The sequence below is a fragment of the Oncorhynchus keta genome, chromosome 19 (genome assembly GCF_023373465.1).
Source record: "Oncorhynchus keta strain PuntledgeMale-10-30-2019 chromosome 19, Oket_V2, whole genome shotgun sequence".
NCBI classification, from domain to species: Eukaryota; Metazoa; Chordata; class Actinopteri; order Salmoniformes; family Salmonidae; genus Oncorhynchus; species Oncorhynchus keta.
The window spans coordinates 41,564,167-41,584,107 of NC_068439.1; the positions used below are offsets into that span (position 1 = coordinate 41,564,167).

Here is a 19,941-nt window from a genome sequence, read left to right on the forward strand (position 1 = left end):
ACATTTCACATCTCAAAGACAAATGAAATTGAAGAACTGGCTGAGCATTTATGTTATTTATTAATTTCAGAAAATCTATTTCAGGCGGCAGAGAAAGTGGCAAAATAAAATGGACATTATATGTAGGTGTTTCTGCTTGTAAAAGAGATATCAAAACTAAGACCGTCAGAAAGACTGAACTGTTAAAAACAATATATACATATATCAAAGAGATTGCAGCCAGGGGAAACTAATTATGATAAATAAGCCTTGAGAAAAATAGAACAAATATGTTTATTGAAAGCTCAAAGCAAGAACTTGCTGATTTGTGGCCATATTTGCACATACCCCAGGGGGTATGCTCAATGCCGTCGGGGGTACGCCAAATGTTTATTTATATTTTCCAACGGGGCTATACATTTGAGTGAGTTCCCGCCCAAGTAGCCTCATTTCAGTGCCAAAAATTAAACCATCTCGTGTTCAGTGAAATAACACCAATGTCAAATACAGGTAGCCTAGTCAAATAATTAACATCCAATCACATTAACCGTTACTCTCGCGGGAATTCCACTAACGGTCCGTATGTAGCAAACGTAGCTGCCGCTCATGTTGATATTTGTAGCTCCTGCCCATTCCGTTTGCTCAAAAATTGATACATGGTTTTTAAAAAGTAAGGCCCGCATTCAGAGACACATACCAGCAGCACTACACAAGTTCTGCTTCCACAAGCACATCCAATGCTAGCATCAGTTATTCTACATGTTAGCCCAACTAGCATGGACACTGATAGTTGGCTACGGTCTTGGATGACTTGTTTTGATTTTCCCATGTCAAGAAAAGAGGCACTGAGTTTGAAGGTAGGCCTTGAAATACATCCACAGGTACACCTCCAATTGACTCAAATGATGCCAATTAGCCTATCATTTTCAGGAATTTTCCAAGTGATTTAAAGCCACAGTCAACTTAGTGCATGTAAACTTCTGACCCACTGGAATTGTGATAGTGAATTATAAGTGAAATAATCTGTCTAAACAATTGTTGGAAAAATTACTTGTGTTATGCTCAAAGTGGATGTCCTAACCAACTTGCCAAAACTATAGTTTGTCAACAAGAAATTTTGTGGAGTGCTTGAAAAACAAGTTAAATGACTCCAACCTATGTAAACTTCAACTGTATGTGTGTGTATATATATATTTGTTACATTTATGGGATGTCAATTAAGGAAGACATCCTCTTCTGCAAACCACTGGAAACAAGGACAACATGAGAGGATATTTTTAAAGTACTGAACAGCTTTGTGACATCAAATGGACTTTGGTGGTCAAGATGTGTTGATATCTGTACTGATGCCGCAAAAGCCATGACAGGGAGACATAGTGGAGTGGTAAGGCAAGCAGTTGCTCCCGATGCCACTTAGATACACTGCTGCATCCACCGAGAGGCTCTTGCTGCCAATGGAATGCCTGACAGTTTGAAAGATACTATAGTGAAAATGGTTAACTTTGTTAAAGCAAGGCCCCTGAACGCTCGTGTATTTTCTGCACTACGCAATATGAGCAGCGACCATGTAACGATTTCACAACATACACTGCTGCGCTGGTTATCAGGCGGCAAAGTATTTACACATTCTTGGGAATTGAGAGACAAGCTTAAAGTTTTTACTGAACATTTTCACTTGTCTAACCACTTTCATGATGACAAGTTTCTCACATGACTGGCTTATCTGGGTGCTGTTTTTTCCTCACCTGAATGATCTGAATCTAGGACTACAGGGACTCTCCGCAACTAGATTTAATGTGCTCTAGATACATGAGCACTCAATGATCCTGCCGACCAAGGATCCATGTGCTCTGTTGACCAGAGCTCTCGGCCTGTCTGCTCCCCGCCTGCTTTGGTCTGTCTCTCCCATTATTGTAGAGATGCCCTCACCACTTTCTCTCTCTCTCCATAGACCTTTGCTCATCTACATCGCAGATTTGTTTTTGATCAGCGATTGAATTATTTGATTAGTGACTTTTAGGGCATTTTACAAACATGATGCCGTTGTTCATTTTGCTGGTGTCCACCCTTGGCTTTTACAATGTTGGCGATACTTTTAGAGCCTGTTGCACTGTGAATGGGGAAATATATGATTGTTTCTCCCTCGAGTATTGTGAGAAACCCCACGCTTGCTCCAGAAATGCACATGAGAACTATGCACATTTCTCCTGAACAATATGGGAGAAATCGGACTCTTGCGCTTACATGTCATGACTGTTCGCTTGGTACTTAACCATGTCTCTGGACTTTACATATCCCCTTAAATATGTGGTGTTAGAGACTCTGGTGACTATGGATTCTTGTTCAAGTGCCATCTGTAACTCCAAATGTTGTAACCCTCAATGTAGACTTGCCATTATGTTGCTGCTTCTTTTGTCTGGAAATGTCCAGTCTAATCCAGGTCCTGACATTCTTACCCCTGCCCGAATTAAGTAGTCAGAGTGGCCTGAAGTTTTTGCATATTAATGTAAGAAGTCTTATGCCGAAGCTTGACAGTTTGTGATTATGTGGATAAAAACTGCCGACCCGGATGTATTTATGCTTTCTGAAACCTGGCTTTAAAAAAAATCTATTACAGACAAAAAATATTGGCATAAATGGTTACAATGTTTTTCGTACAGATCGTAAATCTCAGGGTGGTGGTGTTGCTGTATATGTGAAAGACAATTTCTCGGTGGTTGTTCTGACTTCTGTTACTAAACCTAAGCAATTTGAATATCTGTCTTCGAACCTTGGCTCATCTTTAAATATGGTTGTCTCTTGTTGTTATAGACCTCCATCTGCTACTGTTGGCTCCCTGGATTGTATTTTCAAATTGCCATCACAGAATGTCAATTCTGAGTTTGTCCTGATGGGTGATCTGAATCAGGACTTTCTAGCATCTAGCTCTGATCAACTTAAAATTCTGTGCAATACATACAATCTCACTCAGATTGCCAACAGTGTAACTAGGTTGAATATAAAATATCCTCTGAAATCCTCTTTTATTTGATCTTAACCTATACTCATCATTTTAACCTCTTTCAGCTAGGGGTTACTATTTTTATGTTTGGAAGAATAATGTTCCCAAAGTAAACAACCTATTTCTCAGGCCCATATGCTAGAATGTGCATGTCATTGACAGATTAGGATAGAAAACACTAAAGTTTCCAAAACTGTCAAAATATTGTCTGAATATAACAGAACTGATATTGCAGGCGAAAACCCGAGGAAAAATCAATCCCGGAAGTGGCTTCTATTTTGAAAGCTCCATGTTCCCTAGCCTGCCTTCGATCCATTTAAAGGGATATCAACCAGATTCATTTTCCTATCGCTTCCTCAAGGTGTCAAGTCTTTAGACATAGTTTCAGGCTTTTATTTTGAAATGAGCGAGAAAGATATCGCGTCATGTGTTCGCATGAGTTTTGCTTGCGCAACAGAGCTTGGGCAGCCATTGTCTCTCCCTCTCCTACTGAAAAAGACAGTCGCAGTTGATATATTATCGATTATCGATTTAAAAACCTGACGATTGATTATAAAAAACGTTTGACATGTTTGTGGACATTACGGATACTATTTGGAATTTGTCTGAGTTGTCGTGACCTCTCAAGCCTGAGGATTTCTGAACATAACGCGACAAACAAATAGGTATTTTGGGTATAAAAATAATCTTTATGGAACAAAAGGAACATTTGTGTAACTGGGAGTCTCGTGAGTGAAAACATCTGAAGATCAAAGGTTAGCGATTAATTGTGTCGCTTTTCTGATTTGTGACCAAGCTACTTTAATGCTAGGTGTTCATGTTTTGTATTGTGACTGAAACTTAAACCCTTGGATTGCTTTCGCTGTAAAGCATATTTTCTAAATCAGGCACGACAGGTGGATTAACAAAAAGCTAAGCTGTGTTTTGCTATTTTGCACTTGTGATTTCATGAATATAAATATTTTTAGTAGTGTTATTTGAATGTGGCGCTCTGCAATTCAGCGGTTGTTGATGACGGGATGGGTAGCGTCAAGAAGTTAATGCTTCTGGTATTTTTGCAAATGACATAAGTGATCACGGCGCTATTGCCTGTGTGAGAGACGGGAAAATTTCAAAATTCTCCACGTGTTAATACGAAAAGAAACTGGAAGCGGCTTGAGATTTAAGGTTTTTTACATGATGTATCTAGCATTGAATGGAATGGGATTAATGCCCGATGTTTAACTAACCTTTTCTTACTTCCACAGTGCATTCCAGGATGTATGCAATAGGCATGCCCCTTTTTAAAAATTCAGGATTAAGGGCAGAGAGAACCCTTGGTTTACTAAGGAACTTACAAGAATCATAAGGGAACGAAATTCTATGTGGTCTAAAGCAACAGGGACTGGTTTGGCAGATGATTGGAAGGTTAACCTGTTTAGTCGACCCTCTACTTTTTCGAACATTCTGTTAAAAATCGCGCAACATTTCAGCGCCCTGCTACTCAGGCCAGGAATATAGTATATGCATATGATTAGTATGTGTGGATAGAAAACACTCAGACGTTTATAAAACTGGTTAAATCACGGCTGTGACTATAACAGAACGTGCGTTTCATCGAAAAGTGCAGGAAAATCTGATCACTGAAAATGGAAATAAATATCCTTGCGCTACTTCCAGGAATTGTTCAAAGTGAACCGAATTAAATGAGGCAGAGGTTGCAGTGCCTACAGCTTCCACACAATGTCTAGAGTCTTGTCATTTGATTCAGCTTTGATTCTTGGTCAAACCGAATCAAGGGAACAGATTCCCTCCGGTCTCCGACCGGATGTTTTGGTCGAGCTCTCTTCAGACATTTTTTCGAGACGGACAACCTATAGAATTGACATCGCCTCCTGATGAATTTTATTGCTTATTAACGTGTACTAATACCTAAAGTTGCATTACAAAAGTATTTAAGTGTTTTGTGAAAGTTTATCGTCGACTTTTTTAATTTTAAAAAATGACGTTACGTTATGAAACGCTATTTTTTTCCCGTTTATCACACAGTCTTCATAGATCGATATCTAGGCTATATATGGACCGATTTAATCGAAAAAAAGACCCAATAGTGATTATGGGACATCTAGGAGTGCCAACAAAGAAGATGGTCAAAGGTAATGAATGTTTTATATTTTGTTGTGCGGTTTGTGTAGCGCTGAATATGCTAATTATGTTGTTTACGTCCCCTGCGGGTCTTTTGGGGTGTTACATGCTATCAGATAATAGCTTCTCATGCTTTCGCCGAAAAGCATTTTAAAAATCTGACTTGTTGCCTGGATTCACAACGAGTGTAGCTTTAATTCAATACCCTGCATGTGTATTTTAATGAGTTGAGTTTGAGTTTGAACTAATACTATTAGCATTTAGCGTAGCGCATTTGCATTTCCAGAGCTCTAGATGGGACGCCTGCGTGCCAGGTAGGAGCAAGAGGTTAAGTGGAATGCAATCAGGTTTTAGGTCTGGCCACAGCACTGTTTCAGCAACATTCAAGGTTTTAAATGATATCCACTGTGCTCTTGATAAGAAATTAGATTGGGTGTCTGTTTTTATTGATTTGTCGAAGGCTTTTGACAGTGGACCATGCTGTGTTAGTGCAAAGGTTAAAATGTTGTGGAATTACTGGTCATGCTCTAGATAGGTCATTTATAAACCAATCAAAATCGTACACAATGTGAAATGGCGGATGGTTGTAAATCTGAGTACATAGAGGTGTGCTCAGGTGTTCCGCAAGGTTCTATTTTAGGCCCACAGTTCATTTTGTATATCAACAACATTGGGGATCTTATTGAAACAGCGGATGTTCATTTTTATGCAGATGATACTGTTCTTTATTCAAGTGGTAGTAGTTTATCTTTAGCTTTTGAAAATGCCCAAAGAGAATTTAACATACAACAGAATCCGTATGATTTAAAGGTGATTCTAAATTCAGGTAAAACAAAATGCATGGTATTTTCAAATGACAGGCATGTTACTATAAGGCAAGTTAAAGTGTACAAATATTTGGGTGTGGGTGAGCTCCACTGTGCATGTAGAGAACTTGAGAAAGCTCAAGCTGAAAATAGGATTTTATTACCGGCATACGGCATGTTTTTATTTTGAGGCCAGGAAGGAGCTAGTACGATGTACATTACTGTCTATTAGATAGATAATTGTGATCTCTTCAGCACTGTTGGATGGTCGTCACTGACCTTGCGAAGGCTTAAACACTGGTATACACTGATTTAAGGCCATATTGGGTCAAATGCCATTCCCTGTTATTTTTTAGTCAGGTCAGTAAATAAATATCTGATTTGTATGTAAGTTGTTCTGTCTGAAACGTTGTTCCCTCTGCTGCTATTGAACCTGGTCTCTCTTGGAAAAGAGATTATCTTAATGAGAAAAAAAACTGTAAATAAAAGGTCAAATAAAAAATATTCAATGTGCGGGACAAAATTGAGGCTATGATTAAGAAGTGGTAGCTAATGTGTCTGCATTACCAAGGACAATACACAGGTCTTTCCATTATTGATTTGTGTGCAAATGAACTCAAGTTTACGGACAACGTCAAATGGGATTAGGCAAAGCACCGGAGTTAAGTGCGCAATTATGCAGGTACTTTCCCGAAACAGATGACGAACTGGATTCGTTATCCCTTTCATGCCCTGCCTCCAGTCCACTTACCGATATCTGAACAAGAGAGCCTCATCAAAAGTGGTTGAAATCAGAAGCCACTGCCAAATTTCTGGATTGGGCTGCGTTAAGAATATCCTGCCTTGGCAAATCGCACTGTTAAGACACTGATGCCCTTTGCAACCATGTACCTATGTGAGAGTGGATTCTCGGCCCTCACTAGCATGAAAACTAAATACAGGCACAGACTGTGGAAAAATATTTAAGACGGAGACTCTCCAATACAACATTGCAGTTATGAGCATCCTTTCAAGCACAACCTTCTCATTAACCTGTGGTGAGTTATTCACCATTTTCGATTAACAAAATCAGGTTTTATATGTAAGATGGTTAAATAAAGAGCAAAATTATTGATTATTATTATTATTATTATTATGTGCCCTGGTCCTATAAGAGCTGTCACTTCCCACATGCCAGGTTGTGACAAACTCACTCCATCTTATGTTTAATAAATGTATTGTCTAGTGTGTGTGTGTGTGTGTGTGTGTGTGTGTGTGTGTGTGGCAGGCTTACAATGACGTCAAAACATTATAGAGCACGCTGACCCTGATGCTAGAGGGGGTACACAGCTGGAGGTTGAACGTTTGAAAGGGTACAGGACTAAAAAGTTTGGGAACCACTGCTATAGAAGATCTGTGGCACTGACAGTCATTAGAAGCAAGTCACAAGTAGACAATTTACTTTCCGTTTGCTTTTCAAAGGACAGGATGAGAATAGAAATGTGGCAGTTCAGGGCACTGATTAAAACTACACAATCGCAAACACCAAGAAAGACTCCGGTGAATATCAAAAAGGAGATATACATTTTATACAGCAGTCTGAACTAACCTATTGTAAAATGTAGTGAACAGCATAAAAAGTGATCATTGAAGGAAGGCTATTAAAATCAAACAAAACATTCAAATTGGATATTAAATAGCCTCTTGTGGATTTGAGGGGCTCGTCTTCAGTGTTAATTCGTTGCTAGTGATAATTGTTTTGCTCGGACTCCCATTTCCTTTCACCTCTGAAGTCTGGAAGGTGAATGTCAAGCACACCCCTCCCTCCTGTTCCCATCATCCTTTACTCACTGCCCTCTACCTCTCCTTCCATCTGGATGTACTATGAGGGCTGATGACTATCCTGGGTGACCATGTCCTTGAGTGTCTGTCAATGTTTTGTCAACCTGAAACAAAGACGTGACGTGAGAGCGACATTCTATAAAGCCATCTCTGTTCAATGCATTTGGGAAGGAACTGGAACACACTACTTGAACAGTAGCGGCGGTTGAACTGAACACGAGGCAGTGGCAGAGCTAAAATGGGCAAGGCGCCTCTATAGCCGTGCCAAGAGGATACTGTGTGCATACAGACAGCAGCAGAAACTGAGACGGTACCCATCTCCAGAGAACATAGTACATCAGCCCCCATAAAAATCTCCCTGCCTCTGTCATACCTCAGGCGGCAGGAAAATATCTATATATTTTTTTACCTTTATTTAACCAGGCAAGTCAGTTAAGAACATATTCTTATTTTCAATGACGGCCTGGGAACAGTGGGTTAACTGCCTGTTCAGGGGCAGAACGACAGATTTGTACCTTGTCAGCTCGGGGGTTTGAACTCGCAACCTTTCGGTTACTAGTCCAACGCTCTAACCACTAGGCTACGCTGCCAAGCAGCCAGCTGTCCAATCAGCTTGTCAGGGAACCAGCCAAAAGGGCCTATCAACAACCCCAGAGAATCAGTGAGCTAATCTGCTTGCAAAATCCACCGGTCACTAGGGCGGAATCCAGATTTTCATACTGTCATACCGTTTCTGTACCATACTAGGGTATATGGTATTACTGGAAGTGCACACGAGGGACGCCATTTCAAAGAAACAGTGCATTTGGAAGTTATTCAGACCCCTTGACTTCTTCCACATTGTTATGTTACAGCCTTATTCTAAAAGAGATGTAATTGCCACCCCAATCTACACACAAAACCCCAGAATGACAAAAAAAAAAGTGAAAATGTATTAAATAAAGCATTTCCATAAGTATTCAGACCCTTTAGTCAGTACTTTATTGAAGCACCTTTGGCAGTGATTACAGCAAAGTTTCCTTGGGTGTGACACTACGAGCTGGGACCTTATATAGACAGGTGTGTGCCTTTCCAAATCATGTCCAAACAATCATTGCGGATCCAGGCACAATGGACCTGGTGATTCAAAGGATGGCGGATAACTAGAAATGCACAATATACTGGATCGGTAGATATTAGATAAAAATGCCTAGTTTAACGCTGATGTTTAAAGCCGAGGTAAAAGCTACCGTGCATACCTATATAACATGACGTAATGATGCCACGTAAAATTTTGCCCACACAATGTCTGCTGTGTGGATCGAGCAGTCAAAAGTCAATCGTTTGAAAAGGGTAAGAAAATTTCAGCGAGACAACTCAAAGGCTAAATCCATTAAAGCCAAGATAATGGACTTCATTGCCCTTGACAATCAACCGTTCTGTCGCGAGCGATGTTGGTTTACGCCGACTGGTCGAGCAACAGTACACACTACCAAGTGTGCTATTTTGCAGATGTTGCCCTACCGGAGTTACAGTAATAGGCCCTCATTAACCTGTTACTCCTACCCGCTACTTTTTCGAACATTCTGTTAAAAAAAAAAAATCGCGCAACATTTCAGCGCCCTGCTACTCATGCCAGGAATATAGTATATGCATATGATTAGTATGTGTGGATAGAAAACACTCAGACGTTTATACAACTGGTTAAATCACGGCTGTGACTATAACGGAACGTGCGTTTCATCGAAAAGCGCAGGAAAATCTGATCACTGAAAATGGGAAAATATATCCATGCGCCACTAGAACCCATTGTTGAATGTGATCCACATGAAATGGGGCCGAGGTTGCAATACCTACAGCTTCCACACGATGTCAACAGTCTTGTCATTTGCCTACGATTTGTTTCTTGGTCAAACGGACACAAGGTAGCGCCTTTCTTCCGGTCTCCGACCGGATATTTTGGTTGAGATTTAACCGGACATTATTTCCAGACGTACAGCTATAGAATATACATCGCCTCGTGATCAATTTGATCGCCTATTAACGTTTACTAATACCTAAAGTTGCATTACAAAAGTATTTCAAAGTGTTTTGTGAAAGTTTATCGTCGACTTTTTTAATTTTAAAAAATGACGTTACGTTATAAGACGCTATTTTTTTCCTTGATCACACAGTCTTCATAGATCGATATCTAGGCTATATATGGACCTATTTAATCGAAAAAAAGACCCAATAGTGATGTTTATGGGACATCTAGCTTTGGATAAAAGCGTCTGCTAAATGGCATATATTATCTAGGAGTGCCAAAAAGAAGATGGTCAAAGGTAATGAATGTTTTATATTTTATTTGTGCGTTTTGTGTAGCGCCGACTATGCTAATTATTTTGTTTACGTCCCCTGCGGGTCTTTTGGGGTGTTACATGCTATCAGATAATAGCTTCTCATGCTTTCGCCGAAAAGCATTTTAAAAATCTGCCTTGTTGCCTGGATTCACAACGAGTGTAGCTTTAATTCAGTACCCTGCATGTGTATTTTAATGAACGTTTGAGTTTTAACGAGTGCTATTAGCATTTAGCGTAGCGCATTTGCATTTCCAGATGTCTAGATGGGACGCCTGCGTGTCGGGTAGGAGCAAGAGGTTAAGGGCCGTAAGTCATGCAACAATGTCAGGCAGCTTCGTAAAATGTTATTCAATCCCATCAGCGTAGTACTATGTATGGTATTGTGCTCTCTCTAGATGCTGAGAAAGCATTTGACCGTGTGGAGTGGTCCTACCCATTCTTTGCTCTGACTAAATTTGGTCTTGGGGACAACTTAATCAAATGTGTTAAAGTTTTATATGATGACCCTCAGGCTGCTGTCCTTACTAATGGGCTACGGTCAAATAGCTTCTCTGCACACAGAGTTACCGGACATGGCTGCCTTTTGTCCCCTCTCCTATTTCCACTCGCTATGGAAACACCGGCTGAGACCATCGGCGTAATGCCTGCTATACAGGGCCTGCTCATTGGTGACGTTCGTCATAAAATAAGCTTGTCCACTGAGGATACTCGGATATTCATCTCTAGACCCGATACTTCAATTACATCTCTTGTTAATATGAAATGATTCAGTGAATTCTCAGGCTACAAGATTTAACTTAACTCAAATCAGAGGCTGTGCCACTTGGTAGCCTTCATTCTGTACCCATTACCTCTACCCCCCATTCCTTTTAAAAATGGTCTCCCTCAGGTTTCATGTATCTGGGTATATTTGTAACATCTAAATTCCAGCAAATGTACAAAGCCAATTTTGTTCCCTTGTTTGATACAATAACACAGGATATGGAGCACAGGAACTATTCTGATTTCATGGTTGGGTAGAACATCACTCTTGAAAATGAACATTTTACCTAGACTACTTCACCCAATCCAAATGATCCCACTCCGACTCTTCAATAAGGTAGCAACAGATGTAATTCGCTGGCTAAGTTTCCTCATGTGGAGTAAATGCAAGCCAAGACTTAAGATGGCAGTTTTGCAGCTGCCAGGCTCTGGGGGTGGGGGGGCTTAAATCTGCCTAATAAGTAGGCTTTATCAGTGGTGTGCCCACCTATGTTATATTTCTGACTGGATCACAAATGACTCCTCTATTCGTTTAGACATTGAGACTTCTTCAAAATACCCCTTACAGGATCTTTTATTTTTCAGAAGTTAAGTCTAAAGGATCACTGCAATAACCCCATTATGCTTAACACACTGAAATCATGGAAGTAAGTTCAACGTTTTTTGGGAAGGTCCAAACTAACCTCTGCTCTTACCCCAATTCTTAACAACCCCGATTTTGGTCCAGGATTGCTGGATGTTGGCTTTTAACTTTTGACTTGATAGGGGCATACGCAGACTAAATGGTTTATTTGATAAGATTGTCATTTGAGCAGATGGTTGAGAAATAGCGACTCCCAAAGCAGGACTTTTTCCCGCTTTCGACAAGTAAGACATTTTGAAGAGCACCACCTTGATTGGCAACCATGATGTGTCAGTCATTGAAAGAAAGACATTTTCCTTTGTGGGGAAAAAAAGCTAAGTTTGTTTTGATGTTTTGAGGTCCTTTTCTACTGTTGACACAGAGGGTTAAACGAGTGTGGGAGAAATAATTGTCTGTTACTATTGACGAAGAGATGTGGGAGGACATTTGGAGATTTACAGATATTGTTTTTGCATCCGTACCAGAGCAATCCAGTTCTTCCAGGTCTTCCAGTTCTTCGAAAGCCTCTGATACAGTTCAGTGTGTCAAATCAAAGGGCCTGTTGTCCAGACCTCTGGCAGTCTCTATGGGGGTGCCACAGGGTTCAATTCTTGGACTGACTCTCTTCTCTGTATACATCAATGTCACTCTTGCTGCTGGTGAGTCTCTGATCCACCTCTACGCAGACGACACCATTCTGTATACTTCTGCCCCTTCTTTGGACACTGTTAACAACCCTCCAGGCAAGCTTCAATACCATGCAACTCTTCTTCCGTGGCCTCCAATTGCTCTTAAATACAAGTAAAACTAAATGCATGCTCCTCAACCGATCGCTACCTGCCCAACATCACTACTCTGGACGGCTCTGACTTGGAATACGTGGACAACTACAAATGCTTAAGTGTCTGGTTAGACTGTAGGCTCTCCTTCCAGACCCATATCAGGCATCTCCAATCCAAAGTTAAATCTAGAATTGGCTTCCTATTTCGCAACAAAGCATCCTTCACTCATGCTGCCAAATATACCCTTGTAAAACTGACCATCCTACCAATCCTCGACTTCGGCGATGTCATTTACAAAATGGCCTCCAATACCCTGCTCAACTAATTGGATGCAGTCTATCACAGTGCAATCCATTTTGTCACCAAAGCCTCATATACTACCCACCATTGCGACCTGTACGCTCTCGTTGGCTGGCCCTCGCTTCATACTCTTCGCCAAACCCACAGGCTCCATGTCATCTACAAGACTCTGCTAGGTAAAGTCCCCCCTTATCTCAGCTCGCTGGTCACCATAGCATCTCCCACCTGTAGCACACGCTCCAGCAGGTATATCTCTCTAGTCACCCCCAAAACCAATTATTTCTTTGGCCGCCTCTCCTCCAGTTCTCTGCTGCCAATGACTGGAACGAACTACAAAAAAACTCTGAAACTGGAAACACTTATCTACCTCACTAGCTTTAAGCACCAACTGTCAGAGTAGCTCACATATTTACTGCACCTGTACATAGCCCACCTATAATTTAGCCCAAACAACCACCTCTTTCCCTACTGTATTTAATTTATTTATTTAGCTCCTTTGCACCCCATTATTTTTATTTCTACTTTGCACAATCTTCCACTGCAAATCTACCATTTCAGTGTTTTACTTGCTATATTTTATTTACTTTGCCACCATGGCCTTTTTTTGCCTTTACCTCCCTTATCTCACCTCATTTGCTCACATCGTATATAGACTTGTTTATACTGTATTATTGACTATGTTTGTTTTACTCCATGTGTAACAGTGTTGTTGTATGCGTCGAACTGCTTTGCTTTATCTTGGCCAGGTCGCAATTGTAAATGAGAACTTGTCCTCAACTTGCCTACCTGGTTAAATAAAAGGTGAAATAAATAAAAAATAAATACAGATTGCATATAACTCCAAATCAGACATGCTTTCAGACCCTCATCCTCCTCACCTCAGTGTCTTAAATGTAAGACTGATAAAAGCACCCTAACACATAGTTTACAGTCATGTTCCAAATGTTTTAAAGATACTGGTCTAGTGTTCTGTTTTTTTTTTTTTTTGGGGGTTCATCAGGTCTCCTAGTAGGCATTCTTTCCTTACTTTTGCAGCGAGGAAAAACATCCTCTTACAGCAGATTAGTGAGAGGGTCCGCTCTATTAAAGACTGGCATAAGATACTATTTGAATGGGTGCCACTGGAATATCTGACATGTACATTGCATTCAAAAACAGGTCGGTTCTACAAAGTATGGTAACCTTATCTAAATTATCTAGAAGCTGATTTATCAGCTATTATGCTGCAAGGATTTTCTTGGAACGTACAGTGTAATTCTGAAACAGATCACCACAGTTGTGTGTTGGACCTAACTTCTTTATTTGAACTGAGCTTGTGTTTAATTTCTGTCTGTATGTTCATTTAAAATGTATGTATTGAGAGATGCAATGACGGGGATAGGGGCGAGAATGGCGGGGAGAGGAAGATTGTATACATGTACGCGGGTGTGTGTCGGTATGTGCCGCTTTTTTTTGCTCTGTCATCTCAATATGGGTGAAAATTGTGAAATTCCAATAAAATAATGTTACAAAAACACTTGCGACGCACAAAACAATTTAGGCAACATGGATCTTGATCCAAGAGGGGATAGAATTGGTACCCAGGCTAGAGTCTTTAGTCAACATTCCACTCCGTGTCATTGCTAAAAGGCAAGTCTCTTTGGCAATGTTCAATATGCAGCTGGATTTACGGCAGAGTAACTCATTGGTTGTTGGAAATAACATTAACAAGTTTTATTTTGAGGCTTAAAAGCCAAGCAAAAGACAGAGGTTGTGGTTGGAATTGCAATATTTAGATGTAACCTGGTAACTTGACACGGACTGGTTTAGTCTGAACAAAAAAAAAAAAATGGTTGCTTAGCAATATTTGCATAATCTTTGTGATTGAAAGATAACCCTCACGGCTATCAAATCAGGATCAACCCCTCAAGCTCATTAATGATAGAAATGTTCATATTTTAAGATGGCAGAAAATCCAGTCACTTTGCAATGACAAGGAGTGGAAAGTTAGCTAAAGATACTGGTACTTCGGCTAGAATGTCATTGCTGTAACCACGAAGCTTGACATCTAGCCACTAAGCTAGCAAGTTGGCGAACCAAATGCAAAGCTATAGCCCTGAGCTGCATATCATTTGACACATCTTAGATTTCTTATAGGTACAAGCAGTGGCGGTTTTTGCCCCCAACCCAAAAACAGCATGGAAAATCATACCGTCTGTATTTCGAAGAGAAACCATGGCCTAACCTTCACAATAATCCTTGCATTCAGTCCATCGATCAACCTTAAAACTCAAAACAGCAGCCTAAGGCCTTCCAAAAGCAAGTTTGTAAGAAGTTACAGAATGGCTGTAGGCTAATATGAAAATGGATGAAAGACAAACAAAACACGCTTAAGCGCTCAGCTTTAACTTCTCAGCCAAGATAGATTAAACACTTGATCTTATTAAAAGCAGCTCTGCTCTAACTAGGCAACCCCATCGGCCTTACAAGAAAGTCAATATTAATCTTATAACTTCGGAAAATAACTCCCACTGGATTCCCAGCCCAATGAACAAAAAGAAGGGAAAAAATTCCAAAAGTTATGCCAATTAGTTTTTTGGACAATTGATTATTTGACCCCTCCACTACCTTCTCCAGCCTGGTTGAATGGCCATAGACAACTTTTTTTTCTCTGCTTCCTTCCCCTTCGCTCCATAAAAGGTGCGTTCTCCCATAGTGAAACTGCTGACTCTTGTCAGTCAGTGAAGGTGCCCTTCTGCCCCCACCGACCGATGGCTGTCAGAACTTCTAGCACAATCAGGCCTCCGCCCATCAAGTCCATCCCAGAGAGATGAGCAATATCCCAGATAAAAAGGCAAACGAAGTTGACACTTTTTTCTCTTCTCTTTTTTTTTTAAGTCGTTGTGGACTTCAAATACACCGCAAGGTTAATTATTCAGCACTGCGCGAATACGAACCATCCTCTCAGGGAGCAACGTGAGAATTAAATCTGCATCAAAAAGGACAGCTGGAAAGAGAGGTAGAACATTTAATAGACAAAGTTAACAAAACAATTGCTTATAAGTCTCCTTTTTATATCAGCAGATGTCAAAGTGCTATACAGAAACCCAGCCTAATCATTAGCAAACACTCCAGCTATTAGGTCAAGTGGATCTACATAAAAATAAAAATACAAAAATATCTGAAAATGACTGTAGGCCTACTGTAGCCGTTTAAAATGGCAGTTAAAAGTCCAGCAAGTGTGTGTAGTCGGAGGGAGAAGATGTAAAAGAAAAACAAGCCTGGGGATATCTTGGCAGAATACTCCCATACATGTTTTGCAAGCGATACGTTTTATCCCATTGCACTAGGTCAGTAACCCCCCCCACACACACACACACGCGTGTCCTCCATCGCGGCGAAACTGCGTGGCATCTGGGCTGTTGTCAGGAAGAGGCTCTCGTTGCAACCTACGCAGAGCACACTTTCAGAGTCACACCTATGTATATTTAAATTTGTATAGCAATGGGGGAACGTCAGTGATTGCCAATTCCGTGCAATTAACTCAACCACAATCCCCATCCCGGCTGTGCATAGCGTCAACCATCCTCATGAACTGCAATGAGGGTTGTATGGATGAGAGGACCTTGTTGCTGTCTGTAGCCAAGAACGACTCCACAAAACCCAGTCTAACACTATACGCATTCGTAACAAAAATAAAAACAGCACGAGGCTTACTCAATGAGACAGAAGTCGAGGTAGAAATCAACAAAAACAGGAATGCATGTGCTTTGTCGTGGGTTGCCAGATTCCGCAGTGTATATGTGAATGAAATAACACAAAAACAAACAAATGTTTATATGCCAGCAGGGCTTTTTTGTGTTCCCCGATGGCTCCCCTGAGCTCTAAGCTCCTTCCTGCCAGCTCAGCGCCTACACGTGCTGCCACAACCACATACGTCAGCAATATCTCTTCACCCAACGCCCCTGCCCATGGAAGTTAACCATGAGCCTAGCATCGAGGGCCATGATTGAAGACAATAGGAGAATAAAAGTGTGTATTTGGTCATTACCTCCGTGTTGGGTGTGTGATATGAATTTGGTTATGCCTGGGACTGGAGTCTAACGGAAGCCAGAACAGCAGCTTTGGCATTGAAAATGTGCTTCACAGAAACACACAGCGAGCTCACAAAGCTGCCCTGTGTCAATACAAGTCCAACAAAAGGTTCCTTTTCACATGTCAATTCAATGATCATCAGGATGAATCTGATTTTTATTCGATGAGTCACTTCCAAGAGGTTGGGTAGAGTGATCCAATGCTAAGAACACTAAAGATTCTGAAGCGGTATAGATTCTTTCAACATGAGCACTCACTATCCAGTGTTTAAATGACGCTTTTAATCACACAAAAAAAATAAAAAAATCAATCTCCTTGGTTAATTACCCATTTCTTGAGGTATATGCAATTCTGGCCTCTGGCTACATTTGATGATGTAGGCTAAATTCAACTGGAACTCATGAGCCACAGCTCCGGTAGGCCCAAATTCATTGGCGGGCATCAAATCAAGCCTCCTGCCCTGTGCTCCAAACAATGCATTATAGGGATTCTGAACATTTGTTGTACAAAGTTTGCCACCCACTGCAGTTAAAATCGGGCACTGCATATTGCATTACCTGTTGGACAGATGGCTGCGGCGGAGATGCTGCAGGGAATAAATGTAGGTTTTGGGATACTCTTCAGCCAAGCCTCTATTAGATGCATCTATCAGAATCAGATCCTCACCACATAACGCATTAGAGTAACTGTTCACGGGGAGTTGCACTCTCCCTGCTTCAAGCAATTTGCTTTGATACATGTACGATGGGGGGGCATTGATGACTAAGCCAATAATGAGATCGAATAGCTTGACGAAACAACTCCATTTGGCATATTGTCTGCTGCCGAGGGGGACCTTGAAAACAGGTTCTACCTAGACAGCTCAGAGGCCATTAAATGTGCATGATACATTTGTATAAAGAGAACGTTGTACGTTAGGCTGTGTCATAAGAAATACATGAGCACCGGGTGCATCTTTATTTATGACTTATGGGGGATCACTAAACACCGTCGTCTCGTCAGGGTGATTTAGAGGACATCTGAAAAGTAGCACCTTTGTCGCATATTTCAAAGAGAAAAGGTAGATAGAAGGGTGATCTAAAGGCTACTCTTTGTAATACCAATTATCACTGATGACTTCTGCCACTCTCACTGCAGCTGGCCTATACACCAACAAGAGATTGCTAGAGAGCTCGGAAAGCATTGCTTCAGTTTAATCCACCTAGGAGATCTTCATTCTGGAGGGTAATGAAAGGGTATAGCTGTGGCCTAAGGCCCGAGTAATTCACCCATATAACCTGGGCACATCTGTCCTGGCAGAATAGGGATTGCCGCCTGGCAATAGAGGTGTCATTTCCCCAAAAATGGTGTGTAGGCCATCGCTTGGACTGCAACCTTGTGGTTTGAGTTTCAGTAAGCTCAATGACGCGCTTGCAATCCCCTCAGTCAGTCAATGCAGCATCTTGACAAGTGAGATGTGCTGTAATTGTTTAAATGATCCAAGGGATGTTTTGTCAGCTGCAATCAATAAAAATATGACAAACTTCTAGACGAAACATGACACTGATTGACGTATCATGGTGTTTGAAAACTGTAGCCTATGGACCAGATAAGGCAAATAAAATTGACTATACTATATCTGAAATAACCTGGTCTTCGAGAGCAGGGATGAAGATAACATTCTTGTCATGCCACTCACTGTTCCATCACAAACAATGTTTGCATATTTCAATATTAGCTTGGCACACTGCTGACAAATCCAATCTCCGCATTCTGTTCTCGCGGTCGGGTAAAATGCTCTTGGTGATGTATCGATCACAAGCATTTGGATGCTACATTTATTTATATATATATATATTTTTTTTTAACAGAACAAGGCTATACACAAACTTGATGTCATGCAAGAGAATTGATTTGAGGAAAGCTCTGAATGAACCCTATAAGAATAGCAAGAGGGTTACAAAAAAGCTGCTGCTTCAAATAAGACATCCGGAAGAGCTTGATAGATGGGTTAATAATCTTCCCACCGTCCTCAGGTTACCTAGTAAACCACACAGCTAGCTAACCATTTACCATGGAGAGGCTAGGGAACCATGTGACCACCCAAGGTAGTCAGTTAGGCAGCATATCAGACATATGCCAAAACAATGCAATCCTGTTACATTGGACTTGTCCCAAATGGCACCCTTTTCCCGATATAGTGCACTACTTTTGACCAGGGCCCATAGGGTGTTATTCAGGGCTCACTGCAATTCTGCATTGAGTCTCCTTGCAATTTTGCTGAGGAAGTCCTTGAATATAGTATACTTGAAGGTACTTGATACAGACAACACACACATAGGTCTAGGCATCTGACTTTGGAGAAGTAAATGCAGGGCTCATTGCCCAAATCCATTTAAAAGAGAAGTGCACACTAACACTGCCTAGGCAGAGTAACATGCACTTCATCTAAGGTAATGCATTAACTCAGATGTTTCACTTCAGTAGGGGCATTATTGCACCTTGTGCAATCATGTACACTACTAACCAATACTTAAATGGTGCCACTACAGTAACAACAGTGTGGGTTATTAGCCAATACTCAACATGAAATAAAAGCACAATCAGCTGTGGTTTTTGAATGGGACACTGCAATGCTGATTTTAAAAAAATGGCAGGGCAGGCAGCCGTTTGGACAGATAGGATTATTCCGCTATTGTGTGTAGAGATTACAAAGAACAAACCGAGGGGAGACACCCCTGGCTTCCGGGTTTTAATCCTGCTGTCATAAAATGTGTCACGTTAACTTGATTTGTATTATAAATTGGCAGTGCCCAAATATTCAAGCTGGCCAGTGGCCACATATTCATGTTAGGAGGCCAATAAAATTGTAAAGAGCTGTACTTGCATGTATATGCTAAAGTATCGATAATTACCACAAACGTCGGATGTTTGAGGCTATAAATAAAACTCTAAAAACCTGAGACGCAGATCAACATAGTTGGCAATATTGTACCTGAAGTGAGAAGTGGCACTGACTGTCCTCTTGGAGCCACGATAACCTCGACTTTGACTAGGATACCCGACTTTGATGAGTGAGTGAATAAAATAATGAGTGAATGAATGAATGACAAGAAAAATAAAGTTCTAGGCCTATTCCTCATGAGGAAATGTCCAGGAAGTTCTGACTTCAGGACATTGCTTGCCTAGCTAATTCAGCTGGCTAACAATCTGTCAGCTTATTCATAACACTGAGCAAATTGTTGATTTGCAGGTTGTCCCGTGTTAGTTATATAACGGTAGCTGGTTCGTTATTAGCTAGCTCATCATTTTTCAAAGACCGTCCGGGAGAAAGCAGGGAAAGTTTTACAACCGGGAAGTTGTGCGCCAT

General features: G+C 40.9%; 1 protein-coding gene across 2 annotated transcripts in view; it reads right to left on the reverse strand.

The window, feature by feature from the left end:
- Nucleotides 1–19,941, reverse strand: part of LOC118398316 (dolichyl-diphosphooligosaccharide--protein glycosyltransferase subunit STT3B-like) — a 96,129-nt gene that overhangs the window by 75,505 nt on the left and 683 nt on the right. The gene's annotated exons all lie outside the window — the stretch shown is intronic.